This window comes from Vidua macroura, chromosome 19 (genome assembly GCF_024509145.1).
Source record: "Vidua macroura isolate BioBank_ID:100142 chromosome 19, ASM2450914v1, whole genome shotgun sequence".
Taxonomy (NCBI): Eukaryota; Metazoa; Chordata; class Aves; order Passeriformes; family Viduidae; genus Vidua; species Vidua macroura.
The window spans coordinates 13,222,827-13,250,797 of NC_071589.1; the positions used below are offsets into that span (position 1 = coordinate 13,222,827).

The following is a 27,971-nucleotide window of genomic DNA, read 5'->3' on the forward strand; positions in this document are numbered from 1 at the left end:
CTGCCTCCAAATGAAGGCCCTGATCGCAAATAGGCTGTGAAATCGGCTAAGAAAAAAGGAAAAACATATTTTTCCCAGAGTAATACTTGTTCCCGCGGTTCACGAACAGCCTTGCAGGGGTTTGTTGCCTCGTGCTGTTTCCAACGGCTGCTCTTCCCTCCGCTGCCGCTCCGTGCATCCTCAGCCATTATCCCCCGCCTGCTCCTCCTCCTCCTCCTCCTCTCCCACGGCCGGGGAGGACACTCCTCCACTTGGCCTCCTGGAGATCCTCGGGCAGGCTCCCCCGGTGGTTCCCCGCCGCCGGTGCCGGTGCCGGTGCTCGGGGCTGTTCCGTTCCCGCGGGGTGCTCAGCAGTGCCGGCACCCCGAGCCCGCTCCGGAGGGGGAACCCCGGTCTGCGGTCCCAGGAACCGATGGGTGTCGGTCAGCCGGGAGGCTCGGGATGCGGGCAAGGTTTTGCAGAGCTGAGCTCTCCCGCATTCCCAGCTCCTCGTTGTCCAGATCTGCTGCCTGAAGCATCTGCAGCCTCAGTGAAGCGTGAGGAAGCGGCACAGCGGGGCAGAGCCGAGAGCGGGCCTGCCTGCCTTTGTCGGGAGAACAAGGGCTGCCGCGGCCCCGAGGGCTAAAAATACACCCGTGGATCGTCCAGAATAGATGTGGGGATGGGCGAGGCGCAGCCCGCGTGTCCATGGTCCTCACTCACGGGGTGGCTCCTCATAACCCTGATGGTTTTCTCCAGAGTGGTCTTCAGAGCCCTCGGGAGGGAAGGGAGCTGTGAGGGGAGGGGGAGCAGTGCCTGGTTTGGGAGGCTGCGGGTGGGCTCTGCAGGAGCCTGAGAAAGTCTCAGAGATGGCCCTGTGCTAAAGCCATAGGAGATAACTTCCTGCTCAAGCAGGCTGTGGATATTCCAGCTATTTCTCAGGAAACAGAGCTTGGGGAGCTTCACCACAGTCTTAACTATTGGGAACCACAAACAAATCGTTTGAGCTGGGAAAAAGTGCTGAGCTCCATCCAGGAACACCAGCAGGAGCAGGTCACTGTCACAGCACTGTGACATCCCCTAGGCCAGTGGGGTTCCGCGGGCTTGGCTGCCCACTGTGAGGGACGGCTCACGGCTCTTTCCGGGATGGAAGCTCCCGGCGGCGAGTCCAGGAAAGGGCAGAGCAGGACGGCTGACAGGCGGGCTCTGCTCGGTCCGATAGCGCAGGTCTGCGCCGCTCCGCTGGCTTCCCAGGGGAGGAGATGAGCAGCCGGAGAACGAGAGAGCCGTGAATGCCAGAGGTCTGCTCTTGCATAACACCCCAGGAAGCTTCCAGCTGCGGTGGGAATGCCCGGATCGCTGCCCAGAGACTCTTAAATGTGATTGAAAGGGAAGAAAGGGTAAGGGGCTGAGACACGAACGGAGCTTTAGTGAGTCTGGGGGATGCTACAGACCCACATCCCGTGGGCTCCCGGCACCGCCGCGCGTTTCCCAGTATTTGCAGTGAGGGTTGGAAATCCCCTTCCCCGCTCCCGCTGCCGCCCTGCCAGGGGCTGACGTGAGCCTGGGCATCCCACTCAGTGCCCGGGTATCCCACCCAGCGTCCAGGTGGATGCACAGCGATGGAACGATGGAATCGGTGTCCCTGATCCGGGTTGTTCAGGGGTCTTTGCTCCTCATCACCCGCGGGGCCGCAGTGCCCGGTGCTGCTGAGGACGGGGAGGGACTGGGAGGAACCCCCGGGGCAGCCCGCTCCGTGCCGGGGCCGCTGCTGGAGGCTCATTTTTGGGGGAAAAACAGACAAAAACCGGCTCTTTTCGTGGCGCAGCGGCGGGATCCTGTGGGGAGCGGCCGCCGGGCACGGTGCTGGGGGGGGGGGGGGGCAGAGGGTCCCGAACCCCCATCCCGCTCGGGTCTCCCCGCAGAGGGAGGGAGGGGACCCCGGGCGGGGGGCGGCAGCCGCGGGGCGGGGCCGGGGGCGGGCGGGCGCGCGCGCTCGGTGGCTCCGGTGGCGCGGGCGCAGCCGCGTGCGAGGCGGCCCGGTGAGCGCAGCCCGGAGAGCCCGAGCCAGCCCGGAGAGCCCGACCCGCCGCCGGGCTGCCCCGGTCGCCGCTGCTCGGGAGATGCCGCTCGGCGGGCGGGGACCCGCGGCCGCCCTGCGCCGCCGCGGCGGGGACGTCTGAGCGCGTGAGTTACCGGGGGCGGCGGCACCGGGGGAGGGGAGCCGGGGGAGGGGGGGGGGGGGGCGGGCGGGGGCGGCGAAGTTCCGCCGGGGCGGCTCTGGGGAGGGATGTCCACCGAGAGCCGCACCGGGAGCCGCGGCGGCAGCCCCGGGGCGGCGCTGCCGGAGCGCATCCCGGGGGAAGGCTGGCGGCTCCCGGCGGAGCGGGGGAGGCCCGGGTGACAGCGTCCACCCCGGCACCAGGCGGTCCCCGCTGCGCTCCGGGATCCGGTTCTGTGCCGGAGCCCGTGAGGGTTCGTGGCTTAAGCCGGCCCGCTCAAGGGGGAACGCGCGATGTGCGAGGGGCCCCATTAAGTTTGTGTTAAGGATTCGTAACGCCCCTTAATTAGGGACAGATACTAACAATAAGCTGGCGCTAGTTGTCATCATAGCCTCCAGGTGAAGGTAATTTGTAGGAAAAAGTTGGGTGAGGTGGAGTCTGGATAAAGAAGGAGAGAAAGAGGCTCCTGGGTCAGTTGTGGGGCAGAGTCAGGCAAGTGAGGCAGCTTTCCCTGGGCTTTTCTTCTCCTGAATTCCTCTCTGTCTCCAGGAATTTCGTTGCAAGACGGGCTCCCTGTGCAGGTATGTGCAGGGCTCGTGCGCCGGGAGGGGCGGGTGCGTGGTGAAGGCCCTTCGGGGGTCACCTGGGCTATGCGTGTGGTGTGTGTGACCGCCCGGTGCCGTTCTCCGGCCCTTTCCCTGGTCCCTGGGGGTGTGCGTGCCAGGAGCTGCTCGGTGCTGGCAGCGTCACCTCCGAAGGTGTCGGAGCACACCTGGAGCGAGCGGCCGCGGTGTGGGGCAGGTCCTGCACGGGCAGTGCGAGCCCGGAGCTGGGGGCTCCGTTCGGGGGGTGCAGCCTGGCAAGGCGTTGGCAGCGCTGGTGTGTGCAGGCGGAGGGATGGGGGGAGCAGGGATTTCTCAGCTTCTCACTCCAGTGAGCGTGACATTAACAATCCCAGCTATTTTCGGCTGCTTTTGGTGAAGGTTTGGCACTCACTCACTGCCTCCAGAGATGCCTGGCACTGGGGCAGGGCAGCTCTGGCTGCTGTGTTGTGTCCTGGGGGGCATAGATCACCATTGGCAAGTGTCCTGTTCATTTTCCCTTTTAATGTGCCCATCATTCTCTGGGATGTCCAGGGCTTGTGGTTCGGCTCTCAGTGTTTTGGGGGGTGCATCCTGCTGCCCGGTGCTGTTTGCAATCTGGTCATACCCCGAGCTGGAGGCCTGGCTGTGCTGGGTACAGTGCAGAGATGAAGGCACTCTGCTTCCCAAACAGCTTCCTGTTTTCAGGCTAAAATGGTTGAGGCTTGATAAAGCCTCACAAAGCAAGAAATTAAGGCTGTTTTTTCTGAATAACAGATGGAGAAAGAGCCTGGAGTTGATAATTTTCAGGGAGGGCTGATTGCAGTGGCTGGGGCTGGCAGGGCTGCCTGGACCTGGCTGTTGGTCGTAGCTCGTTCCTGGCTCTGGGGAGAGGTGCCGAGGCTCTGTTTGTCGTTTCACAGAAAATACTGAAGAATTTTATTTCCCCCCAGCTTCTCTGGAGTGATCTGTGTGATTGTTTGGCACCGCAGAGAGCCCTGGCACAGGGCACACAGCCGCAGCAGCATGTGAACCTCTGCCGGTTGCTTTTGGGGATGGAGGGGCTGGGAAGCCCCAGCCTGGCAGTGGCAGCTCTTGCTCCTCCCTGACAGTCTGGGCACCGTGTGGGGACAAGCGTTGCAGGACCGAGGTGCTGAAGGAGCTGTCGCTGACAGGCACCTCCCTGGGAGCCCGCTTGGCACGAGGCTGGAGTCTCTTGTGGGCACCCTGTGCTCGGTGGCAGTGCCTCTCCTGTCCTTTCCTGGGCAGCCTGGGAGGTTTTAGGATGTTGTAGGATAGTGACCCTTGCTGTCTGTGGTGCTCCCTTTGGAAAACCACCTCTTGCAGCCTTCCTTGGCCGGTGGTGCACACTCCATACGCTCCACGCTCACGCAGCCCCTCTGTGACAAGGGCTGGGGATTTTCCCTTTCCCACTTTCACTGTTTCTCCATCTCCTGTCACTAGAACACGTCGTTCTGAAGTACCAGGATGACATCCCAGGCACTGGGATGGCTGGGCAGCCTGTGCTGGTGGCAGAGCCTGTCCCTCCACGCAGCTGCTGCTGCTTTGCCACCCTGCCCAGCAGGATTCCTCATTGCCCCCTGGGATGGGACAGTTGAGTTCTTTTGCCACCGTGGCTGACGGGAATCTCCCCAGCTGGAGAGGGGGAGTGCATTAGTGGGGCTTGAGCCAGCTGTGTTCAGGGACTGGGGGGTGAGGGTGCCCTCTCCAGCAGCCTGGGCCAAGTTCCTCCTTTGGTGCATAAAGGTTTTTAGCTGTGCATTTCTTGAATTAGTTTGTCGGCACAGCTCTCAGCTGCTCAGCTGACGGTGGATAAATCCCCCTGAAGGTTATTGAGATAATAAAAGGCATGAGGGAAGTTCCGTAATTTATTTGAGTTCTCTTTTAATTTACAGCCTTACGGGGTGAGAGCTCAGTGGATAATGAGTCCTTATGGCAGATCTGCTCCTTTCCAAGGGCTGTGGCAGAGAAAGAGGAGCTGGGGGGGGAGGTTTGAGCCAGGGCAAGGTGTGGAGGGGGTTGTGCTGGAGGTGCTGCAGTCGTGGAGCTGCGGCTGTGCGGTGCCTGGAGCTCCTTGGGCATCACCACGGAGCTGCCGCCAGTCGAGAGCTCTTCCACGGGGATGCTCCATCCCTGGCTGGGCTGGGATGCTCGGTGCTGCTGACAGCAGCTTCTCCTTCCTCCCTCCTCTGGCTGTAAGGCAGCGGCTGCTGTTGGTTCTGTTCCAGTGCTTTCTGCTGGAATTGTTTGAGGTATTTTGGGATGTGTGTTCCTGCAAATTAATTGACAGGCTGGGATACCAGATGAGGAAGCGAATTCTGTCATTTTGTTAGTTACTGAGGTTGCAGTTGTTTTGGACCTCTGATAAACCAGTCTGAAGGCAGCTCTCCCCTTCGCTCCGCTCGCACGCAGGTGCTCCAGGCATCCTTGTCTCTTCCTGACGAGACAGGATTGAATTTCTAACGGGTAAAAACACGGACAGGAGCACAGGATCCCTTTTCCTGTTCCATTATCCACCGTGGATGAGTCCCCCCCTCCTGGCACCCTTGTCACCTGGGAGGTTCAGGGGCTGAGATCCTGAGTGGGAGAAAGGGGATCCAGAGGGTTTCCTTGATGGGAAAAGCTGCTTTCCCACAGAGTTTTGCTGTTGGTTTTCCCAAAGGTGGAAGGAAGTGCACACTCCCATGGGCCCTGCCAGATTGCCTGCATTTCCCCTTTAGGGTGCTTTTCTACCTGGGGAGAAAAAAAAGTTAAAAAAGGCTCTTCTGGAATCTGGGCTGGTGCTGCTGTGGGAGGTGTGAGATGCTGGGAATGAGGATGAGGATGGGGGTTTCCAAGCCCCAGCAGGTTCCCTCCTCTCCTGCCTGGGCTGCTGTGCCCCTCTGGCACTCAGCGCTGCCCAGGCAGGAGTTGGGGGTAAAATGGGATTTACATAAGCAAGAGGACCTGGACCAGTGGATTTTGAATGGAACCCACTGCTGCTCCCTCTGGGCAGTCTGATGGATTTGGGGGTTCCTGAAGGTGGGAATCTGGGCAGTGGCCTGGGAGCTGTAATCTGCCAAAGTTACCGGAGGGATCTGTGAGTGTGTCTGGAGAAATGGCGATTGAAGCTGAGGAAGTCACCACAGCTGGAATTTATGGAAGTGATAAAACAGCTTTTGACAACAGGCTCAGCTCCAGGCAGCTCCTCTGCAGCAAGAGAGAATATTTTCCTCCTGTTGGATCAATAAACAATTAATTCTAAAGCAGGAGCTGGAGCAAAAGGGAGAGTTTTCCAGGCTCCTAAACTCTTAATCAAGCTCTGGGTGAAACACAGATGTGAGAATCTGAGACCTGCTGATAAAATCTTGACCTTGATAACGGGTTCCTCAGTTCCTGGGCCACGGATGATACTTCCTTAGCTGAATAAATCCTCTTGTAAATATAGAACTTGTTCCCCAATATTTATGCTTCCAACATGTTTAATGTAGCTTTGCTTAATAATCTGCTTCAAAACGCTGACTTTCCCCCCCACATTTTAATTGGATTCTAATTTCCATTCAGAATCAGCTTAAATTAAATGAGTTTAAAAATATAGTAAATAATACTTATAATTCACTTACTCTTACCATAAGCTGTGAAAATAAAGACTCAAATAACCCTTTGAAGCTGCTCATGGTGCAGCCCTCTCCCTAGCAGAGAGCCTGGCTGAGTGTGGTGGTTCAGGGATTTGTGCCCAGCCGGGCTCAGGGAGCCCTCGGTGCCGGGTTCTTTGGGGCTCAGGCTGTGTGGGGCTGGGGGTGATGGCACTGCTGCCCCGTGCCTGTGGGTTTGGGAGGTCCCCGATCCCTGCTGACAAACCCTTGGCTCTGGCAGGTCCTCCAGCAGCCTTTGCTGACTGATGGAAGTGGGGTTTTAATGGAACTCCCCCAAGCAGTGCTGGGGCCCAGCCACTGATGGGTGTGTGTGCTCCAGCACGGTCTGTCTGGGTGGGCTGGCGGGGTCTGTTCACCCTCCAGGGCTTACTGGGCTTGTCCAAGAGTCTGTTTTGCAGGAAAAGGGGTTTAGGGGGCTCTCAGAATGTGTGCTTTGGCTCGTGGGCAGTGGTGGCAGCTCTGTGCCGTGGGGATGGGAGCTGCTGGGGGTGGACACTGGTTTGGCTGCTTTCTGGCCCTGGGATGGTGATCCTTGAGGTCAGGCTGTCACTGCCCTGGTGCCCGAGTCCCTCTCTGGCAGGCTCAGGCTGCAGGGCTCCGTGGGCAGGTGTTTAGCATGCAGGGGTGGTGGGTGATGCTGGAGGAATCCCCTGTGCTGAGGGGGCTGTGGGCAGCCCTGCTGCAGCCCCCCCAGATCCAGGATACAGCCCCAGGCGGGTGCAGGGGATGCTGCTGTGGGCAGTGCTGTGCTGGCAGGCAGTGTGCTGACATGGCAGGATGTGGCAGCAGCAGTGGTGGGGCTCTCCCTGTGTCCCCTCCACAAGAACAGGGCTTGGGGTGCAGCCACCAGAGCCCCACGAGCAGGCAGGGGCTGCCTGGGAAGGCTCTCAGCAGCAGATCCATCTGGGAAGGTGCTTCATGAACTATGCAAATCCCAGCGTGGAGAGAGGCCGAAATTGTTCTGTGCATAGCCAGTTTTTTTTTTGTTTTTTTTTTTTTTTAAATAAAGCTCTCTCCAGTATATTGCAGGAGTAATTAGGAATCCTGAGCTGGCTGGATCTCGATCTTTATAGCAACACAGCTGATAAAGCATGATTCAGGGACCTCGTTAGCTTTTTTTAAAGAAGTTTTTATTTAACTTCCGTGAAGTTGCCATGGTTACCCCTGTGCATGGCTTCCCTGCCTCTCCTGCCTTGAGTGCAGCTGCCAGTGTTGAGAATTCAACATCTACATTTGGAGCAGCCGTGGCCTTCCCCCACCGCCGTCCTGGGCTTTGGAGCCTTGTCCCTTTGCCCACCCTGGAGAAGGCTCCTGTTTGAGCTGTTTGATGTGGTAAAGCTCAGGCTGGGCTGTCCAAGGGCTTTTTTTCCTGGAGCAGGTGGGGAAGGAGGCTGCTCTGTTGGTGTCACTGGTGACATGACATGTGCCACGGTCACACACTGCTGTGCACCAGCACAGCCGGGATGCTCCCGCTGTGTGACACAAAGCTGCCGTGGGGCACGGGAGGCACTGGGGCTGCTGGGAGGGTGATGGGAGGCACTGGGAGCGGGGCCAGTGCCCTGAGTCCCATCTCACTGTGGTTTGGCTGACAGGGCCTCACTGTCCAGGAGCCAGTGGAGACAGGGGGTTTAATGAGTCCCAAATGAGCTGCCCCCAATCCAGCGCTGGGAGGTGACAGACGTGGGCACAGGGGAGCCCAGGTGGGGTGTGGGGTGTGAGATCAGCCCGTTTCTGTGAGGATGGCCGTGATGTGAGATCCTGACAGAGGTGGTTTGTGATGATGTGCCTTGAGCCAGGCAAGCCCCAGGGGCTGGGGAACAGGGAGGCAGCAGCCGCCCCTCCGCTCACTGCTGGGGGATGCTGGAGCCTCCAGAAGGGACAGTGGACACTTGAGCAGGTGTTGGATGGCAAGGTGAAGCTGTGCTGCATCCTGCCAGTGCGGGGCTGTGATCTCTGCCCGCAGGGGCACCGGGGCTGGCGGTGCCTGCTGCTGCTGCTGTGCCCACGGCCGGCCAGGTAACGGGGACCTTGTGCTGGGCTGGCGGTGGTGCCCATCTGTCCGGGCAGGGCTGGACTCTGTCCTCATTCTGTCAAAGTTTTGTCAAGCTTCCCCCCTGCTCCTCTTGGCGTTTTCAGCAGTGGAGGGTGGGAGGGTGCGTGGGAAGTGAAGCCGCACCAGAAATAATCCTGCGCGTCCGGGGTGCGAGCGGCGCTGCGGGGAGGCTCTGCCCCCCCTGCCCGCCGGCTCCTCCCTGGGGTCAGAAAGTCCCCAGGCTGAGGGGAGCAGCTTTTATTTGTTTGTCTCCCCGTCTTCCTCCTCCTCCCTTCCTTTATTTCTCTTTTCCCTTCTCCATTTTCCTTCCCGATGAAAGATTTTCTCGCAGTGTCAAGGCAATGTGACCTGGTTCTGTAATAAAGAAGAGGCTTATTAGAATTAAAGCCCAACAGTGTTAAAAAAGCAATCTTTGCAAGATTGAGGCCATGAGGGAATTGTAAATTCTCAGCAAAGACCTCATTTAAAGACTGGGATGGAAACACATGCGCATGCATGCACCGTGGCCTGGCACTGAGGGCACATCTGGTTCAAGAAGAATTTTGGGGAGGATGAGGGATTGGAGCAGCACTTGGGTGCTCACGGCTTTGCTCGGGATCCTCCTGCTGGCTGGGCACGTTGGTGGCTGTGCTGGCTCCGTGAATATCGCTTGAGTTTGGATTTGTTTTCCTTGTTCTCCGGGGATACCCCCCCCGTAGCCCCCCCTCTCCTGCATCCCCGCTCAGCCCCTCCTGGCGCAGCCGCCCACCTGCCGCGGGGTGGGAGCGATGGCAGCCGGTGAGTCAGGCTGCCCGGGCTCCCCCGGCTCGGCGCAGCCCTCTTCCAGCTGCTCACCACAGACATTTCCCTCGGGGTGAGGCGGGTGCCGGGTCGGTGCCGGAGCCGGGATGGGTGTCCCTCCCTGGGGCGAGCTGTGCCGGCTCTGTGGACGCCCTGCCCTGTTGCTGGCTGTGGGTGCTGCGTGCCGAGGGTGCCCCTGCATGTACAGGTGAGGGCTCACAGGGGCTCCCGGTGCCCCCCAGGGCAGATGGTGCCATGGCTTTTGCTCATCCTGCCCAGGGCACTTCTCCCTCCCGCCCGTCTCGGTGGATGGGATCTCCCGTGGGTGTGCAGGGAGCAGCCGAGTGCGGTGCCGGGGAGAAAGAAGGGCTGCAGTGGGCAGCAGGTGAAGAGACCCCACTCCCCTCCTTTCCTCCCTCCCTCATTCTCCTGCTTTTTTCTCTGCGGCCGCATCCCCACGGCTGCAGGGAGCGAGCGCGGAGCGACGGAGCTGTCAAAGGCCCGGAGCCCCCGCTGCGGGAGCGGCAGCGGCCCCCGCCGGTCCCCGCGGTGGTCTGTTGTCATGATTTGCTGTTATCTGTGTAATTAGAGAGCCGGCTCTCCTGGCGGGGCTCCGAGCGCCGCGCACACCTGCGGTGCAGCAGGATGAGGAGATGGGAGCGGCAGAGGCAGGGCAGACACGCGTGTCCAGGAGCTCCCGGGCTGCGGGAGCCCTCGCTGCCCAGCGGGGGCCCCGGGGCTCCTGCTCAGGGGTGCCCAAGGTCGGCGGAGGCTCTTGGTGAAGTGGATCCTTAGAGCCGGGTGCTCCAGGGACACGGCTGCCATCCCCAGGGGTTCGTGTCCTGGGCCCGTGGCTGAGGCTCCCCCGCTGCCTGCCCTGCTGCTGGGGCGCCTGCAGAGCCAGCTGTGCCAGGGGGACGAACACACGTGTGCCAGGATCCTGCCCACGGATGGGACATCAAAGGGCGTTTCCCCCCAGGTCCCCCTCAGGTGTGGGGACACACAGGGCAGCTCCCTGGGTGGCTGGGCTGCGCTGCTGGCGTGGATGGCGCCGGTTCAGCTGCCGCCTTTGTTGTCAGTCCTGCTGCAGGATATTTATAGCGAGCCAGAGCTGTGCCCAGCTCCGCGCTGCTCCTCGGCACCTCCACACCTCGCAGAGGGGTCCCTTACAGGGCTTCCTTCCTGAGGGCTTTGGAGCTGATCCCTGCCCTGCTGCCTGTGGCCTGGAGGAGCAAGGCTGGCACTGCCACCTCTCCCTAACGTGCTGTTAATGTAATGTCTTGTCCAGGAGCCTTTCCTGCAGGATAAATGGCCTTTCCATCCGGAGCCTGCGTGAATTACGCTGACGTTTTGCTCCCGAGTAGATGTGTGTAGGGGAGCTGGGTATTGGATTGGTGAGAGGCAAGAGAAGCAATCTCTGGGAGGCCATCAATTTGGATTAGGCTTTGTGGACTGGGATGGAGGGTAATCACCATCCTTCATTTCAGAGAGGTAAGAAACAAGTCAGCTTCTTTATGGATCATTATAGCTGCAGCAGGAATTGCTTCCACCTCGGCCATGGCACGGATCCCCCACTGGGCACAGGGGGTGGAGGAGGGTGTAAAGCCAAAGGAGGGAGCTGGCTGCGGCTTTGGAAGGATGAGCCAGACTCCAGCCTCGCTGGGTGCTGCTGCCACATTCCTTCGTGGATGAGCTGGCCCTGCTCGGGGTGCTTATCTCTGCCTGCTGCCGCAGCTGGAGTCAGGTGAGGTGAGCTGTGGGATTCAGTGAGGGAGCAAACGCTCCCCAGGGAACGGGTCTGGATCTGACTGGGGGTGGGATTGCATCCATTCCCCTTGCAGTGCCTCTGGCCTCAGCTGAGCTGCCACCAGCAGCGTTTGCCAGTGCAGACTCTGGGTGTGGACCTCAGCATCGTCCCCTGGCACGGCAGGGTGACAGGGGCACCGGCCACTGCCCGGCTCCCTGGGCGCCGCATCCCCCGTCCCAGCTGTGGCACGGGGAGTGTTGGCATCCGCAGTCCGGGCCCTGGGGAGGGGCCCAGGCGGTGCCCAGCTCGCTTGGTGCCGTGTCCCTCGTGCCAGCCTGCCGTGGCAGGAGTTGCAGCGCGTTCCCGGCCCGCTGACAGCAGCGCTCCCAGGCATCCTCCTCCCGCCGCCCGCGCACGCCCACGCGCAGCGGCGATGAAAGGCACAGCCCGTAAACAGGGGAGAGGAGGAGGGATGGCATGGGATGGAAAGGGGGCAGCAGCCGACGTGGGGGAGCTGAAGCAGCCGAGCTGCTGGGGTCGGTGCTGTGTCACCGGCTGGGGTGGGAGCTGCTCGGGGCCAGCGGGGAGGAGAGATCTGCTTTGGCCTCGCAGAGCCAAGGCCTCCCCTCCCTCCCTTTTGTTTGTACTTTTCTTTTCTTTTTTTTTTTTTTTTTTTTTTCTAAATATCTGAGTGCTTCATTTTCCAGAAGCTGTCATTTTACATAAACCTCTCAGCGAGGTACATCCATTCCCACTGCCAAAATCTCCATATCAAACACTTGTAACACACCGCTGAACTGACAGCCCTGCCTGTACGCGCTCCGTGCCTTTACAGAGGGATGCTGCGTCGGGGAAGGATATAAATACTCGCCTTGCAACGACACGCAGCTCCTTCTGCCCTGCTCTCTTGCTGCCCAGCTCAGATGTATCTGGAGCCTCAGCACAGGCACCCACAGGCCCCTGGTGGCACCACAGCACCCTCAGCAGTGGGCTGGGTGGCAGGATGCCCGGGGGCAGCTGCGGGGCTGGGGCGTTGTGTGTGCTGAGCTGTGGGTTTGGGGGTAGCAGCCGCCCGGCAGTGACTCCTGCAGTGACTCCTGCAGTGATTCCTGCAGCCCCTGTGCGTGGGAAGCCTTGGCTGGTGCAGTCCCGGGGCTGGGTGCTGGCTGTGGTGGGGTTCCTGTGCCCAGGATCTCCCTCCCGTCAGGCTGAGGTGATGCAGCAGGAGCGGGGCTGCTTGGCCTGAAACTCTCTCTGTGCCTCAAGTCCTGTTTCAATGGGAGTAGGGACAGAGCGTGTTAAACAATCCAACCGCTTCCTTTTCAAGTGAAATTATTTTCTTCTGGATGAAGTTCAAATCCATCCCCAAATCCCTGTTCCTTTGCAAAGGAGAAGGAAGGAAATGCAAAACGTGCTCCCCACCCCCCAAGTCTCTCAGTCTTGCGGCTGATGAGCAGAACCATTCCTGCTCGTCCTGGGATTCCCTCCCTCCTCGTACAAGGACGTCGCTGCCGTCGGCGATGGCGCCGTAGCCGTGTTGTGTCACGCTGGCTGCGAGCCTCAGCTGCTCCCCAGGACAGACCTGGCTATCTGGGCAGGCAGTGCAGTGCTGGAGCAGGTCCCAGGGGAGCACTGACAGCTCCTGTGGTCCCTTTCCCCCCTGGGGCCACCACGGTCCGTGGGCACCTGGCCCTGCTGGGGTGCACTGGTGATGTGGCTGTCACTGGCAGGGCTGTACCTGTCACCTGTAATGCTGTGCTTCGTGGTTTCTGCTGCTCTTCCAGGTGGGGACCTCGAGGTGGGAAAGATGAGACTTTTTTTTTATGTAATAGCATTACAAATGGTTTTTAATTGAGTACTTTTGGCAAGTTTGATGATACTTTTTTTCAGCACCTCAGCTGGGAGAGATTAGTCTGTGCTCAGCTCTTCTGCTTTCCACACCAGGGAAGCTCCAGGACTTGAGATGTTTCCATGCTCAGAAATCCTCTGAGATCTCTGGCCCCAGCTAAGGCAGTGGTGGCACGTGTGTGGGGGAGTGCATTATTTGTGTCCCCAAAGCCCCCGTTCCCCCAGCTCTGCTGCTGGGGGGTGGTGATGCTCTAGGTCAGGTCTCTGGAGACCCCAGCCCGGCTGGAGCTGCCAGCAGAGGGTTTGGTTTGCTGTGCTCCAGCTGGGAAGGTGCCTGGGGGCTGTGACACAGTTGTGTTGCCCCAGCTGTGCGTGGTGAGGGCACAGTTGCAGCCAGACGTGTCACAGTGCCCAGGCTGAGGGGTGGCTGGGTGGGTGAGCTGCCTCTGCTCTGCCTTGTGCTGCGGCTCCTTCCAGCCAGGATGAATCAGCCTTTCCCCAGGACCTGGGAGCAGTCTGCCACTGTGGCCTGGGGTCCCCGGGGAGTCACAGCCCTCCCTGGGCAGGGAGCCATGAGGTGAGGGCAGGGGCAGTGCCAGCTGTGATGGCATCTGCTGCTCTTGCTGGCAGAAGGCACAGACCTCCATGTCTGTGTCCCCAAACTGCTCTTAGCACAAAGAAGGGCACCATGCTGGTGATGCTCCTGGCACCCAAGTGCAGCTGGCAGCTGCTGGGGGCTGTGCCATCCCTGAGGGGCTGCTGCTCCCTCGGGGGACCCTCTGTAGGCTTGGGCAGTCCCCGAGGGCTGGGATTCCCTTTTCTCAGGATGGAGGGAGCCGTCCTGGCTGGGCCCTGGCGCGTGGCTCAGCCCAGAGTGCCGTGGTTGCCCTGAGGGGAGGTGAAGGTCCCTCCCGGTGCTGGAGCCAGCCCCTGGCCCTGCTCCTGGGTCCCTGCCTGCTCTCCTGCTGCCAGCAGCAGCTGCTGCTGCAGAGCCCAGCCGGGAGCAGCCCCCGGTGCCAGCTGCCTCCGGGCCACCTTCCCTCTTCCCTGCTCAGGCAGGAGGCTTTTCCCTTCCTCCCACCTGTGAGTGCTCCTGAGGGGTGCTGGCAAGGGAGGGCAGCAGGGCTCAGGAAGGGGGGTTTGGGGGCAGCTGGGCAGGGGCTCAGTTGGGCTGTGAGCGATGGAGGGAAGTTGGGCTCTGCTGGCAAAGTTTCTGCCCGTTCATCACGGGCGAAGGGATGTTTTGGTGCGTGCTGATTAACTGCCTCCTCCCGATGTGCCATGGTGAGATAAAATATGAACAACTGCATTCTTTGACTTAAAATTTAATTAAAACTATATATCAAAAACGTGAGACCCCAGGCTTAATAAAACCTGATAAAATTATACTAATACACTTCAATTTCAATCCAAGGCTTCCTGATGGAAGAGCGTGAGAGGCTGAGCCTGTAACTAGATTAGAAACACCTCCTATGCAATATTTATGGTGCTGTCCTGCTTGAGATGCATGGCCGCCGAGGAAGGCTCTGACACAGTGATGAAGAGGAGTTGTCAGCCTGGCTTATGCGTAAATAGGAGAGAGGGCGAGATCGTACGGGCTGTTCCTGGTGGGGGAGAGTGACTTGGGCAGAGGATGAGCTCATGGAGGGAGGAAAAAAGGGAAGAAGGAGGGATGCTGCTCCCCCCCCGTGCTGCTGTACCCTAGGGATGATCCCTGTGGCACCAGTGGCCCAGCGGCCGTGGGCTGGGGTGAATTGAGGGGTGGCCTCTGCCTGCGGGGCTCCTGGCAGCTGCCAGTGGCTGTGGCCACTTCACCTTTGCAGGTGATTTATTGAGTGAGGATTAGCAGCTCGGAGCCACTGCCCTTCAGCTGGGGAATGGCTGCTTGTTCTGTGCAGGAGTGTGGCTGTGCCAGCAGCAGTGGTGGCCACCAAGCTGCTGGGGGCACCCCGTGGTGAGGTGCCTCTGCTCCAGGCAGAAATCAGCGGGAGCACTCCATTCCCCGCCTGGTCCTCTCGGGCCGGTTCCCTCTGGCACAGCCCAGAGCATCGTTGCTGTTGGAGCCTTTCCACGCTGTCCCATATCCCCAGAATTTCACTTTTGGCTGGAAATGCCCCGGGTGTGTGTCTGCAGAGGCGTTGGTGACTGCGGGGTGTCACCCCGCGCTGTTCAGAGGGCTCTGGGGTCACCAGCGGGGCTCGGTGTGGCACGGGCGGCCGCGGTGGCAGCTCGGCTCGGGCGGGCTGTTAATGTGCACCATCAATCCTGCTGAGACAGGGGAGGTCAGAGCAGGGAGGCAGGAGCAGGAAAGCACTGCGGGCAGAGCGGCTCCGTCCTTAGGGGAGCGCCCAGGGCTCCTTCCTGAGCACAGGGAAATGGGTGCTGATGTTCCAGGGCCGGGTGCCCGTGGGAGCACAGCAGGGTTTGGGGGCCGGGGGCTGTGCTGCTCGGTCTGCGGTGGTGCAGCCACGGGGGCAGGGGCCTTTCTGCCACCTTGCATGCCTTGGGTCCTGCCTGAACCCCTCCTAGACTGGTTCCATCTCCAGCGTGCAGCCTGGGCTTGGACAAGATGATGAGCATGGGGTGCCAGAGTCTTCTCTTGGGGCTGGGGGTGCTGAGGCCTGGCACTGCCCCAGTGCTCTGTGCCCATCTCCCGCAGCTGCCCCCCCGTTCCCCCCTCTGCTCTCCCTTCCAGGTGAGCGGGCACGCGTCCCCCTGGAGCGCTGACGTGTGCTGGTGCTGCTCCAAGGCTGTGGCAGCAGTTCCATCAGCAGCGGCCTGGCATGACCCCGGGAGCTGGAGGAAGGGGGTGAGGTGGGCACTCAGCTGGCAGGGAGCCCCTCCCCGGGCAGGAGGGGACCTGACAGGCAGCAGTATCAGCCCTGCCGGCCACAAGCCCCCTGCCCCCTTGCCCCTTCTCCAAATCCCTGGGGAACTGGAAGCGAGGGCAGAGCAGAAGGGGAAGGGATGAGGTTTGTGTGCTGGTGCCCATCCATGCCACCTCCCCACATCCTCCTTGGCCAGGCTGTGCCCGGGTTCATCCCTCACGCTGCCCCTCTCCCAGCCCCGCGGGGCCGGCGCTGCTCCCGGCTCTGTGGAGCTGTATTTTCAGAGACTGTGGGGGATGTCGTGTGTGTAAAATTAGCGCTGCCTTGTTAGTGCTTCTCAGGCTAATTCGGAGTGAAATGCTTTAGCAGCGGTGGGCTGATTCTATCAGGAGAACAAGAACTAATTAAATTCACTCTGACCATCAAGCAGTAAATTATTTATACCCAGACAGATGCAATCTAATCTGTGGTCCAGCCCCACTGAACCTGCAGCCTCCTTGCTTCGGGGTGAGGAGCAGATCAGGCAACAGAGGGGGAGCTGGGAAGGGCAGAGCAAGGGCTGCCTGAGAAGCTAAATTTTTTTTCCCCTCTGGTGCCAGTGCTGCAGTGGGACCCCCTCCACTGGCACTGCAGTCCCTGAGCCTGCCTGGGGAGCTCTGGAGCATGGGGACCTTCGAGGCTGGGAGCTGGAAAGAGATGGAGTGTCCTTCAGCAGCTGCCCATGCTGCTCCATCCTGGGGGGCTGGCACAGACCCACACTGCCGGCTGGGGAGGTTTGCCAGTGTCAGCAGGGACATGTGGGAGTCCTCCTCCTCCCAGGAGGAAGGCCAGGCACAGTCAGAGGTCCTCACCTGTGGTTTTGCACCACCGTGCTGTGGTCCCTGTGCTGCTGTGTGACCTCCATCACCCCCCTCCCTGTGCCTCCCCAGGCCCAGTGCCCACAGCCAGCTCAGCTGGGGCAGGTAAGAGCTGTTATCATCTCTGCAGGGGTTTGTTTTTTGGTGACCTGACCCCGTGCCTGATTAGATCATTCCTGTCACACCGTGGAACCGCAGCTTTCTCTGCCTGTGAGCTGCAGTTCACTCTAATTGTGATTGAGCCGAGATCCTTTCTCTCTCCAAACCAAAGGGAAGAGTGAAAAATCATTTGCTGATCCTCTGGGGGTTGTAAAGGATTCTGGCAGCCTGGGAAACAGCTCTGCTCGGGGCTGGGAAAATGGTGTGGTGAAAATGATCTGGTTGTTATGTATGTTAGAGGGACAGAAAGAAGGAATTCCAGAGCAGCCAGAACAGAGCACCGCAGAGATGGTCCTTGTCCCCTTGGGATCGGAGATTTCCATTCTGTCCTCGGGCAGCCATGGTGTTGGGGGGGCTGGTCTGACTGGGAAGAGCTTGGCTCAGTTGAGGGCAAGAGCCTCTGGAAGCAGGTTAGGGTCACTGGTGGGCGCCCCTGGGGCCGGGCAGGGCGGGCAGTGCTGGGCTCGGGTGTTCTCCAGCTGCAGCTCCCAGCAGGCAGGAGCACCTCTGGTGGGATGCCCGGGAGCTGCCCCACAGAGAAGGGGGATGGATCCTTGCTGCGGGCTTTGGGCTCTTGCTGCGTTTAGCGAGGTGTTTAAGGATAAATCGGCTGTAACCAGTCTGTGCCCGTGCGGGCTGAGCTCCTCCGGCCTGGAGCGGGGCCGGTGCTGCCCCGTAATTCCTCCCGGGAGGAGGCAGCGCAGGCAGGCTGCTGGGCTGGTGCCGTGTTTGCACGGAGCGCGCAGGCTCTCGGAACCAATCCTTTACACAACGCGTTTGTTTTCCGTGAGGCTGGAGGTGCAGGCTCGGCCGCCAGACGCGGCAGCAGCGCAGCGGAGCCCGCAGCGCGCTCGGCTCAGCTCCGCTCCAGCTGTGCCGCGCTTTGGGGACGGCTGAGCCCAGCCCCTGTTTGCATTTGCAGCGGTGATTAATCTCTGTAGCAGGGGAGGGAACTCCTGTTATGAATCAGGCTCGTAACTCCCGGCACACGCGTTTCCAAAGCCCCGCTGAACTATTAATCCACCCGGCTCCCTGGGGCAGGGAGGATGGAGGGGGAAATGTCACCTTGTGGCAGGAGAGCCGTGATAGGCGGCCAAGCCAGCAGCTCTGTCTTGGAGATGGCTCCTGGTCTCCAGATCCCACCGATGGACCATGTGGCCTCGCGATTGATTTAAAAAGGAGAGGAAAAAAAAAAAAAGGCAACTGCTTCACTCTGGCTTTGCTGCTGATGCTGAGGGGACAGATTTGCCTGCTGGCAGCTCTGCCATTAACTGGATGAGCTATTCAAGTGTGGGTTATGGATTTGGGATCAGCCTGACTGTGCTGGAGAAGGCACACGGTGCTCAGCCCAGATGGATGCGTGGCCCAGGACGGGGCCTGGGGAGAGCTGACATGCTCTTTTCAGGAGCAGCAGAAGGTGGGATGGAGGAGCCTTCCCTGGGAGCAGATAACCTTGGGAGGCTGAGAAGCTCTTCCAAGCTCTGGCCAGGTCCCTCCTGGCTGCATGAGAGACGTTCATGGGTGGGGGGAACACGTGCTGCAGCCCCCAGCAGCAGAGGGGCTGCGAGTGGAGCAAGGGAAGGGAGATGGGAGCTGGGTAACAGGAGGTTCCTTCCACTGGCAGGCAGGGAGGGAGGAATTGGGAATATCCCAGCAGTGCTGGGAGAGTAGCCATGCTTTCAGAGTCTGGGAACGACTTCCAGGCTGCAAATATTCCTTTCCAGCCCCAAAGCTGCCACAAGAATCTTCCCTGCTCCTGCAGGCAGCTGGCACTCATGGCCCTGGCATCCCTGGGCTGCTGTGGCAGTGCGAGAGTGAGCTGGACCCACTGGCTGCCAGCGAGGAGAGGGACTGGGATCTTGGTTTTGGCTCATGAGCACCACTTGGACACTGAGCACCAGAAGGAGAAGCACTCAGGAGTTGCTCCCAACTGCTTCATTTGGGTGGGATACGAGTGCTCACAGCCTGGGATGCTCCCACAGTCCCAGCACTGCCGTCTCCTCCCTCCTGGGTGGCTCTGACCTGGCGGTGCCCGTGCAGTGCAGGAAACACAAGCATTTTGGTATTTTTTATTTTTATTTTCCATTTTTGCCACAGTTCCGCAGCCCCTCTGTCGCACTCCTTGTTAAGCTGTTAAATCACTCCATTTATTTAGCACGAGCATTGCTGAGAGCTCATTTTTATCTTGGTGAAAACCAGACTTGCTCATGGGCACATAATGAAATTGTATAAATATACCCTTAGCTGGGAATCTAATTTATTTTTCCTGTTCATTATGGGGTAGAAGGCCATTATGAGATGTAGAACTTTTTTTTTCCCCAGTGCTGGAATTGAAGGGCTGGTGCGGGCACTTTTTATGCTGATGATTTTGCCCTGATTCAATTTGAAGCTGGTTAGAGTTCAGATCCTGAAGCATAATTGACAGAGACCAGTGTGGCTTGCCCTGCTAATGTCCTGGCTGGGGCTCTGTGGCCGGGTGGACCCCGCAGCCGGGCGCCGTGTGCCCGAGATGGGCACGGGATGGAGATTCCCTGGAGCTGGGATCGGATCGTGGGGAGCAGGGGCGGCCCAGCCCCAGGGCAGCAGGAACAGAGCCCGTCCCTTTGTCCATCAGCGGGATTGATTTTGGGCGGTATTGATACTGCTATAAAGTCCTGTTTATGGAGCTGTAATTAAGCGGGGCCATTTAGCCGGCAGTGTTAAGTGCTGAGCAGATTTATGGCACGGCTCAGCCTTCGGCAGGGTTATATTTCAGCACGAAGCACACCAGGTTTTTATGTGTTCTGCGATTGTGTTCGTGTGACAGTGATTAGTATAATGGGGGCTTCCGGGGTCGTGTTGCCAAGCTGAGGAAACAGCAATTACGGGCGGCCGCAGTATCAACTTAATTGCATCCATTTGCAAGCGGCTCGGGCCGGGTGCGTGGGAGCAGCTGGCGGGGCGAGCCCTGGCACTCCTCAGCCACTGCCCCTGGGTTCGGGGTCCCTGCTGCTGGGGCAGTGGCCTGGGCGAGCCGGGGGGACTGTGCTTCCCCAGGGGCTGGCGGTGCTTCAGAGGCATCGCCCGGGGCTGTGGGATCTCCCTGTGTTTCAGCCTCGGTCCCTTGGCCATTTGCCGCGGGCGAGCAGCGGTGTGGCCACGCAGCCCCAGCACCCTGGGTGCTCCCGTGGCTTGTCCCCTGTCTGGGAGATGGGCAGGCCAAGCTCTGCAGCAGAGGGGAGCAGGGGACAAAGCGATCCAAGGGCGAAAGGGCCGGCAGTGGATTTGCAGCGGTGCAATTAGAGCTCACCTTGATGTGCACTTGGCAGCCTTTCCTTTGAACTCTCTCCCCTGACGGCTTTCCTGAGATCTGGAGATTTACCAGCTCAGCCCCTCGCCACCCTGATAAGGCGCAGGGAGGTTCTGCAGAGCAGTTATAGATACCCAGGGAAGGCTGGGAGCGGGTTCTCCTGAGCGTCGGGAACTCCTGTGCCCTCCCTCGGGCAGGCCCTGTCCTTCAGCAGGACTTGGGGATGCTGGGGCTGGCACAGGCAGGGCCTGTGGGTGCCAGGGCTGGCCAGCACCCTGTGCAATTGTGCCACAAGCACCCTGCAGCAGCTGGGGAGAGGCAGCTCCGTGGGAGCTGGGCAGGGTGCGGATGTGTGTCCTGCTGCAGGACACACTCCCTGAGCTGCTGACCTGGAGGCAGAGGAGCATCACATGGAGCTCGTGGATGCACTGCCACAAGTGCATCAAGGAGCACAAGGTCTCTTTCCCAGGTGGAACCAGGGCTGAGAGGGCATCTTCCTTGCTCTTGCCCTTGCTATGTGCACTCTCGATTCGCTGCAGGAATTAGATGGGCTTTTGCCGACTAAGAGGTGTTAAACGGCTCTAAATACTCTTCACACTGCAATATCTCCACCACAGCATTTAATCGAGTGCCACAGAAATGCCTATAAATAAACGTAATGCGCCTGTGCCAGCTCCCTCCCACGGCACCTCGGAGCTCGCAGGAAAGTCGGCAAATGCCTTGTGCCTGGGCTGCAGCTCTGCCCTCCCCTCCCGTTCCTGCCCTCCTGTCCCCTCTCTGCCCCTGCCCTTCATTCCCCGTTCCTCCCCTTTTCTTTTTTCCCCTTTTCCCCCATCTGAGCGTGAGGGGGGCCCAGCCTGGGGATGTGGAACCACTGCCCATCCCGCTGGCTGTAGGGGTGAGATGGGAGGTCTGGAAGAGGCAGCCCGGTCCTGGGCCGCGGGGCCCACGGGGACAGGACTGGGAAGCTCCTTGCAGTTGTCCCCCCGTTGTCCCTGGGGGCCCAGCGGGTGCTCAGGCTGGCACTGTGCCCGTGGGCACCCTGGCATCAGCCAGCACGGCCAGGAGCAGGTATAGAGAGTGAGCAGGGGGAAGGGCACGGGGCGTTTCAAGGCTGTTTGTGCTGCTCTTGCATCTGTGTGTCAGTCCAGACTCCTTTGTGACTGGGGATCTGCATGCACCAAACCAGGTGGGTTTCCCACCGGGCTGCCTTAAATCTCCAGCACCTCGGCCCTTGAGTCCAAGCAGGCAAAATGTGTGTGGGGGGTTTTAGCTGCTGCAAAAGGCCCTTCATCTGCTGCTGTGGGGCTGCTGCTGCACGGCAGCGCCTCCTGGGAAACGCTGCGAAATTCCTTCCACATTCCCTTTCCCGAGCCTTTATTACAGAAAATAAACACTCTTAAGGAAAGGGAGGAGTGGGCAGCGGGCACTCCTTGGCAGTTCTGGTGCTCCTTGGCTGTGCCAGGTGCTCCTTGGTGTCCCTGTGGCCGCAGGGCAGGGGACAGAGCTGGCTGCGTGTGCAGGGCTGTCCCTTTTGGCACTCCCTGACAGGGCTGCTCTGTGTCCCCAGGGGGGCACTGGGGGGGCTGTGGGGTGCCTGGGGGCACCCCTGTGCCGGCACCCTCTCTCCGAGGGAGCCCTGGGGCCTCGCTGAGGATCCTCAGCCAAACAGGATCCCTAAATAGGCTCCTCAGCCTGTCAGTTGACTGCCTCTTCAGCGCTGATGAGCCACTCTGGTGTTACTATTTAAAATCCTAATTGCTTTAATCAGCTCGCCTTTAGCCACCGCAGCCAGCGAGCGAGTCCAGGGGCTGAGAGCGCTCCCGCTCCCTCCGGCACAGCTGCGGCCGGGCACAGCACGAGCACCAGCGTCCCTGCGGGCACCCAGCACCAGCCCTGCAGGTGCCCGGCGTCCCTGTGGGCACCCAGCGTCCCTGTGGCTCTGCGCTGGCACATGCTGGTGGCACAGCTGGTAGGACAGCAGTGGGACGGTGGCGGGGCGACTGCAGAGCTGAGCACGAGTCCCCTGGGCAGGGGGAGGACAAGAACTTAAATGGATGAGGAGAAGAGGAGCCGCTGTTACCATGGGCTGACAGATGCCAGCGCTTTAATGAGCTGGGAATTCCCATGTCCTCTCCCTTTATCGCCGTGAATTCTCTTCCAGGGTAAAAGCAGCTTCCTCCCTGGGTTTCAGGGCCCACCAGCCCACTCCCGCCTCCCTCCAAGCACAGCCTCGGGGTGTTCCTCCATCCCGAGCAGGTGCAGGGCGCGGGGCAGGGCTCTCCCGGGGCTGCACTCGCAGCCATCCTCGCTGGGATGGTGGGAGATGCCGGATTAAAATAGCGCGGCGCTTCCCTGGCGAGGGAGCCTTGCGGCAAAGGCACCCACGCGGCTGCGCCGGGGAGGAGGAGGAGGAGGAGGAGGAGGATGCTGATCGGCGCCTGACACCGGCTGGGGCAGGGGCAGGAGATGCAAAGACCCAAATCTGTGGGTGCAGCGCTGCCGCTGAGGAACCCCTCCTGGCCGTCATTGCCCCTCCCGGTTCCCCTCACAGGTGTGTGGCACAAGGGCATCCCCAGGGCTGGTTCCCTTCCTCAGAGGAGGCTGGGCCGGGCCGGAGGGAGCTGGCAGAGGAGGGGCAGCGCTGCCGGGTGCTGAGCGCTGGCAGGGCCCGCAGCCCGGCAGGAAATGAGCGGCAGCTGCCCGCGGTGGCCGCCGGTGCCGAGCTCCCCTCCGGGGCTGGCGGGCTCTGGGCTCCTGCACTCCTGCCCAGCCTGGCAGCGGGGAAGGCATTGCCAGGGGCCGGTGCTGGCACCCCGGGCGTGGCTGCCAGCCTTCTGTTGTGCCGTAACTTGGCTTCTCCGGGGCGCCGTGTCCCTCCTGCAGCCCCTCTGCTGTGCCAAGGGAGCCCTGCTCCCCTTCCCACCGGGTGCAGGGCTGCTCCACCTCACCCCCACCTCCCCCCGTGCTGGGTTTTGGGGGCACAGTTGTGTCTCCAGCCCTGGGAGCACCTCTCCCTCGGGCCCTGGAGCCCCCCGCAGCCGTCCTTGTGCCACGGCAGCCTGCCCACCGCTGGCATTCCCAGTGATGGATGGGTGACATGCGGCAGCGGCCCCGGGGCTGTGTTGTCCCAGAATATTCCGCGGAAAACCTCGTTCAGGGGATTGTTCAACTCGCGGCAGCCTTCCTGGGGAGTGAGGACATCTCTGCATTTATTCAAGGACATCCCTTCTCAATTAAATCCCTGCATGGGCTAAACAAGCGGGCTGCTGAGATCAAAGGGTTTTTTTTCCCACTCTTTTTTTCCCCCCACCAAATCGTTTAAATGATGCAGTGGAGGGAGTGTGGTGTGTTTGCCTTCCGCACACCTGGTGGGGAGGAGAAACTGCCGTTAAATTCCCATAAAGGTGTTTCCGTGTGCTGATGTGGGACTGGGGGAGTCTGTAAGTGGTAGCCATGGGCTGATGGCACCGCGTGTCTGCAGAGGCCGTGGGCGAGCCCAGAGATGCGGGATCGTTGGGCTGGGATTGCCCGCCTGGAGCTGTGTGGCCAGTCGCCAATTTGCCGCAGCCTCGGTCCCGGGCTACCGCCGGCAGCGGAGGGTCTGGGGGCTCAGCCCCTGCCCGGCCACGTGCCGGGGCTGCAGCCCGGGTGTCCCCCCGCCCCTCCTCGGGCTCCTCAGGGATTGATGGTGTCGTTAAAGCGTCGGGCCGGCCCCGCTGCCGCTGGGATTTATGGTGGAATGTGCCTTGGTGAAGGTTTTATCACCGCTGTTAAAGAGCCGAGCGTGTGCCGGGGGCCGGGCGGGGGGGGGGGGGGTCTGCTCTGCCATCCTTGCTGGGGATGGGGTCACTTCGCTGGGCACCCTCAGAAGGATGCGGTGGGGTGCTGCAGCTGCCTGGGGCGGCCGTCCCTGCGGGACTGTGCTCGGTGGGAGCCCCGCGGGGCCGGCCCTCCCTGCAGCGGGACGTGTGACGAGGTTTTCGGGCGTGCAGCCCTGCGGCCATCCCGCTCTGCCCGCCCCGCGGTGCGACCTCCTCCCGCTCCCTCTGCCCTGGATCCGTCACTTAAGAAATCGATCCCTTTGCCACCAGCCCGGTCTCCTTTTTCCTTTTAAATGGTGTCACTCTGCTATTTCCTGGCCTCTCTAATAGATTTTTATATAATCACTACAGTGCACTTTTAAAGAGCGATAGATCACGTTCATTGCTTTTCCCCGTGATTAATTTCCCATAATAGTCCTCTGTAACACCAAGGCAAAGAGAGGAGAGCAAAGAAAACCCCCACATTATCCACTTTGTGCACCGAGTATAAATGAATTAGATTTAATTTTTGTTTAATTGTTTCCATAGCTCAGCCTCTGCTAACTTTGCAGGATAATTTATTTTGCAGTCTTGGGGAAAAGAAGGAAAAAAGGTCCCTGTGCCGTGCTTTGCCCGCAGCAGCCGTTAATTACAGCTGATTGCCTTCCCTGCCTGATGAAGCCGTGGATTGGAGGGTCCTGTCACACCCCAGGGCCATGGCTGGTGGGCAGAGAAGAGCCCAGCTGGGCTTGTGGGACGTTCCCTGTGTTTTCACATCCAAGGAATGTCATGTCTGAGTGGTTCCTCTCCCTGCAAGGGACCTTGGCTTCCGGGAATCGTATCCTCTATCCCCTGCCTGCTGCGTGGACAGCAGGGAGAGGAGGCTCTGGGAATCACGTCTCAGCATCCCGCATCCTCCACTCTGCCAGCCCAGGGCCACTGGAAGCGGCTCCGCGGTGGCCCAGCAGAGCACGGGAGGAGCAGTGGGACGGAGCCCGTTAATCGCTGCCTGCGGGCATCGGGCCCTGCTTGGAATGCGGCGGCAGCGCCGAGGTGAGAGCAGGAGCTCCGGAGAGCCGCGCCTAATCTGCTCCCGCGGAGACGGGCTACCTTCGGCCTCTTAATCAGTCGCAGTAATTACAGTCCCAACTTTACATGTGGAATGTTAATTAAAGGACGGGACACGGGGATCTGCAGCCTGGCAGCGAGTGCTGTGCCTGGTGCTGAGGGCCTGCGGGGGCTGGGGGTCACGGGGCACCCCCTGCGCCTCTGGGTCACTGCTGCTCCCTTCACTGAGCATGGAGGGGGGGACAGGGGCTGGGCCATGCCAGGCAGGGGGCAGGCAGGCTGTGGCTGCTGGCACTTGGCACTGCCTCTGCTTTGTGGTTCTGTGGCAGCTGCTGCTTGCCTCTAAAATTGCTTTGCTGACGTGGATGGATGGGTGGATGGATGGATGGATGGATGGATGGATGGATGGATGGATGGATGGATGGATGGATGGATTTGTTGGGAAACAGGATAATGCAGCTGGAGCTCCACTGCCCTCCCCGCTTCCTGCCTTGGCCCTGATTTCCCTGTAACCTCCCTGGTGCCCCTGAGCCTCTTCTCTGGGCTGAGCACTCACCTCCCTCCCACTGTGTCTCTGGCCTCTGAGCATCACCGTGAGCTTCTGCAAGATTCCCTCCTGTGTATGAGTCCCATCTGCACTGGGGAGCCCAAAGCTGGGTACAGGATCCAGACATTGTCCTGTGGGGGGAGATGATAGGGCCGGCTGGGGTGACACTGCTGGCCTGTCCCTTGCTTTCAGAAGTGTGCTAGTCTGTCCTGCCCTGGGCAGCTCCGCTCTGGGAACGGGGCTCGGCAATTCACCTCCTGAATTTCAGGCTTCCCCTGAGCAGCAGCTCCTCTCTCTGTCATACTCATCCTCCTCACTGGGGAGGAGACCCTGGCACGTCCTGCCTGGCTCGTGCCCTCGCAGGTGCTGCCTGGGGTGCTGTGTGGATCCTGCAGGCAGAGCCCCAGTTCCTGTCGAGTCCCTGCCTGGTCCCTGTCCTGTCCCTGCCTCTGCAGAGCCCCGTGCCACGAGGCAGCATCGTCTGAGCGACACTGAGCCACGCTTGTCCCTTCCCTGTCCCCAGGGAACATGCGCCGTGCTGGCAGCCTGCAGCCCCTCCGGCTGCTGCATTGGTGCCCTTGGCTGCACTCGCCTGGCCCGGGGAGCCCTGGGGGGCCGGGGCTGCCGAGAGAATCCTGAGCCCCCACAGAGCTGGGGTGGCGGGTGCTCCTCACCTATCCCTGCGGATGGTGCAGGTGTTTTTTGGAGGAGGGATGTTGGGGAGGACCCGGCAGCCGGTGGAGGTGGGGACCAGCCCCAGCACGGCCGGGGGAGTCATTAAAACCCCGGTCAGCAGCGGGGAGCGGCGCTGAGCAATCTGCTGGGGCGTCAGTGCCCTGGATTATTGCTGTGAGCAGCTGAAGGAGAGCAGAGAAGAGGCGTGAGCTGAGAGGAATGACAAAGAGGGGAAGGAGAGGAAGAGGCCCTGGAGGAGGAGGAGGGGGAGGCTGGATCAGTGCCGCAGGCAGTGCAGGGTGCTCCGGCAGTGATGCTCTGCTGTCCCAGCAGCTGCCTGGTCCCTGCTCCCTGGGCAGGATGTGGTGTCCTGTTGGCCCTGTCCCTTGGCAGCCCTCTCCCCACAGGGCTGCCAGGCTCCTCTCTTGTGTCACTTTTGTTTTCCTGACAGAAAAGTGGAGCTCTCAGGTCACTCAGATCCTGCTGTCACTTTCCCATGAGGCCTTAACCAGGTTCAGTAAAGCTCTTCTGTCTCTTCAGCTGTGCTGGCTGTAAATCTGGGGAGGTCTCACCGGGCACTGGGCTGGTGCCAGTCTTTAGGTGATCTGCCTTCCTGAAATAAGGAATGCTTTCCCTGGCGTTTCTAGCTCCCTGCCATCACTGGAAGTGTTGGAAAGGGCAGGGGGGAGGACGTGGGAGGGCTGGGAGCTGCGGCCGTGTGGTGGCCAGGAGGGCTGGCAGGTGCCGAGCCCTGCGCGGGGCCAGCTCGGGGGCTGGGCTGAGTCCTGGGGGTGCCATTGTCCCGCCCATCCCAGAGCCTTCCCTGCTGAGGAGCAGCACAGGTGAGGGGACAAGGGAGTGGCTCTTCCCAGAGCAGAGCACCGTGCCAGGCGGGCACTGCCACGGCAGAGCTGGGCACCACAGCTGGCGATGGCCCTGCGCTCTGACCAGCGCTGCCCTGGGGAGGAGCTGTGCTGCTGGTCGGTGTTTCTCCAAGAGGAGCCACGTTGTGCATTTGTTCTCCAGGCTTGGGATGCAGGAGGATCCCTCGGGACCTGGCCCAGAGGGGGGCAGGCTGTGAGTGTGCTGGAGCTGCCGGGGTGCTGGGGCTGAGCGTGGCAGCTGTCCTGGGGCAGCCAGGGAGCTGCTCGGAGCAGCAGCTGCTTGTGGGGAGACCTGGAAGAGCCCAGTCTGGATCCACTGCTGTCCCCTTCAACTGTGTGAATCTGCTGTTGCCTGGGGTTGACCCCCAGGCCCTTTGCTCCATCTTGGAGCTCCTTGAATCTGCTCTGTGGTCTTGCTCTCTCTCCCTTGGTCCTCAGGTGCTGTTCACAGCCACGTGTTGGTCACAGGAGATGGCGCCTGGAGGCCAGAGAGGTGGTCCCAGAGCTGCCAGCACAAATCCCACCTTGGGATCTTCATCCATCCTTCCGTGCTAGAAAGTGCTGGCATTTCTCCATGCAGCAACTTCCTCCTGGCAAAGCCCCAGCTGGAGCACCACGAGAGGCACACCGAGGCTCTCTGGATGTTTCCCCCATGTGCTCCCTGACTGGTGGCAGGGTCCCTCCTGCTGGAGGTGAAGCCCCCTGCCCTGGTCCCCATCCCCTGTCGGGACAGGCTGCTCCTGGGGATCCTGGGGATGCTCCTCCTCTGGCTGGGGATGCAGCCAGGAGCTGCAGCAGCTCACCAGGGGCGAGCCAGTGGGATGTTCCCAGCTCCTGCCTCTGGCACATGGGACTGGCTGCCCTCCCCGGGTGCTCTGGGTGTGTTGTGGCTCTCCCAGCGGTGGCTGGTGCCGTGGAGTGCCCCTTGTGGGAGCCAATGTTACACAGCAGAGCACAGCCCCTTCCTGCAGCAGCACCAGATGCTTTCCCTGCAG

The 27,971-nt window shown here is 60.6% G+C and overlaps 1 protein-coding gene across 1 annotated transcript in view; it reads left to right on the forward strand.

The window, feature by feature from the left end:
* Nucleotides 1-2,005: 2,005 nt before the first annotated feature.
* Nucleotides 2,006-27,971, forward strand: part of RBFOX3 (RNA binding fox-1 homolog 3) — a 102,328-nt gene continuing 76,362 nt past the window's right edge. Inside the window, 1 exon segment of the mRNA XM_053994581.1 lies at nucleotides 2,006-2,166. The gene's annotated coding sequence lies outside the window, so the exon portion shown is untranslated.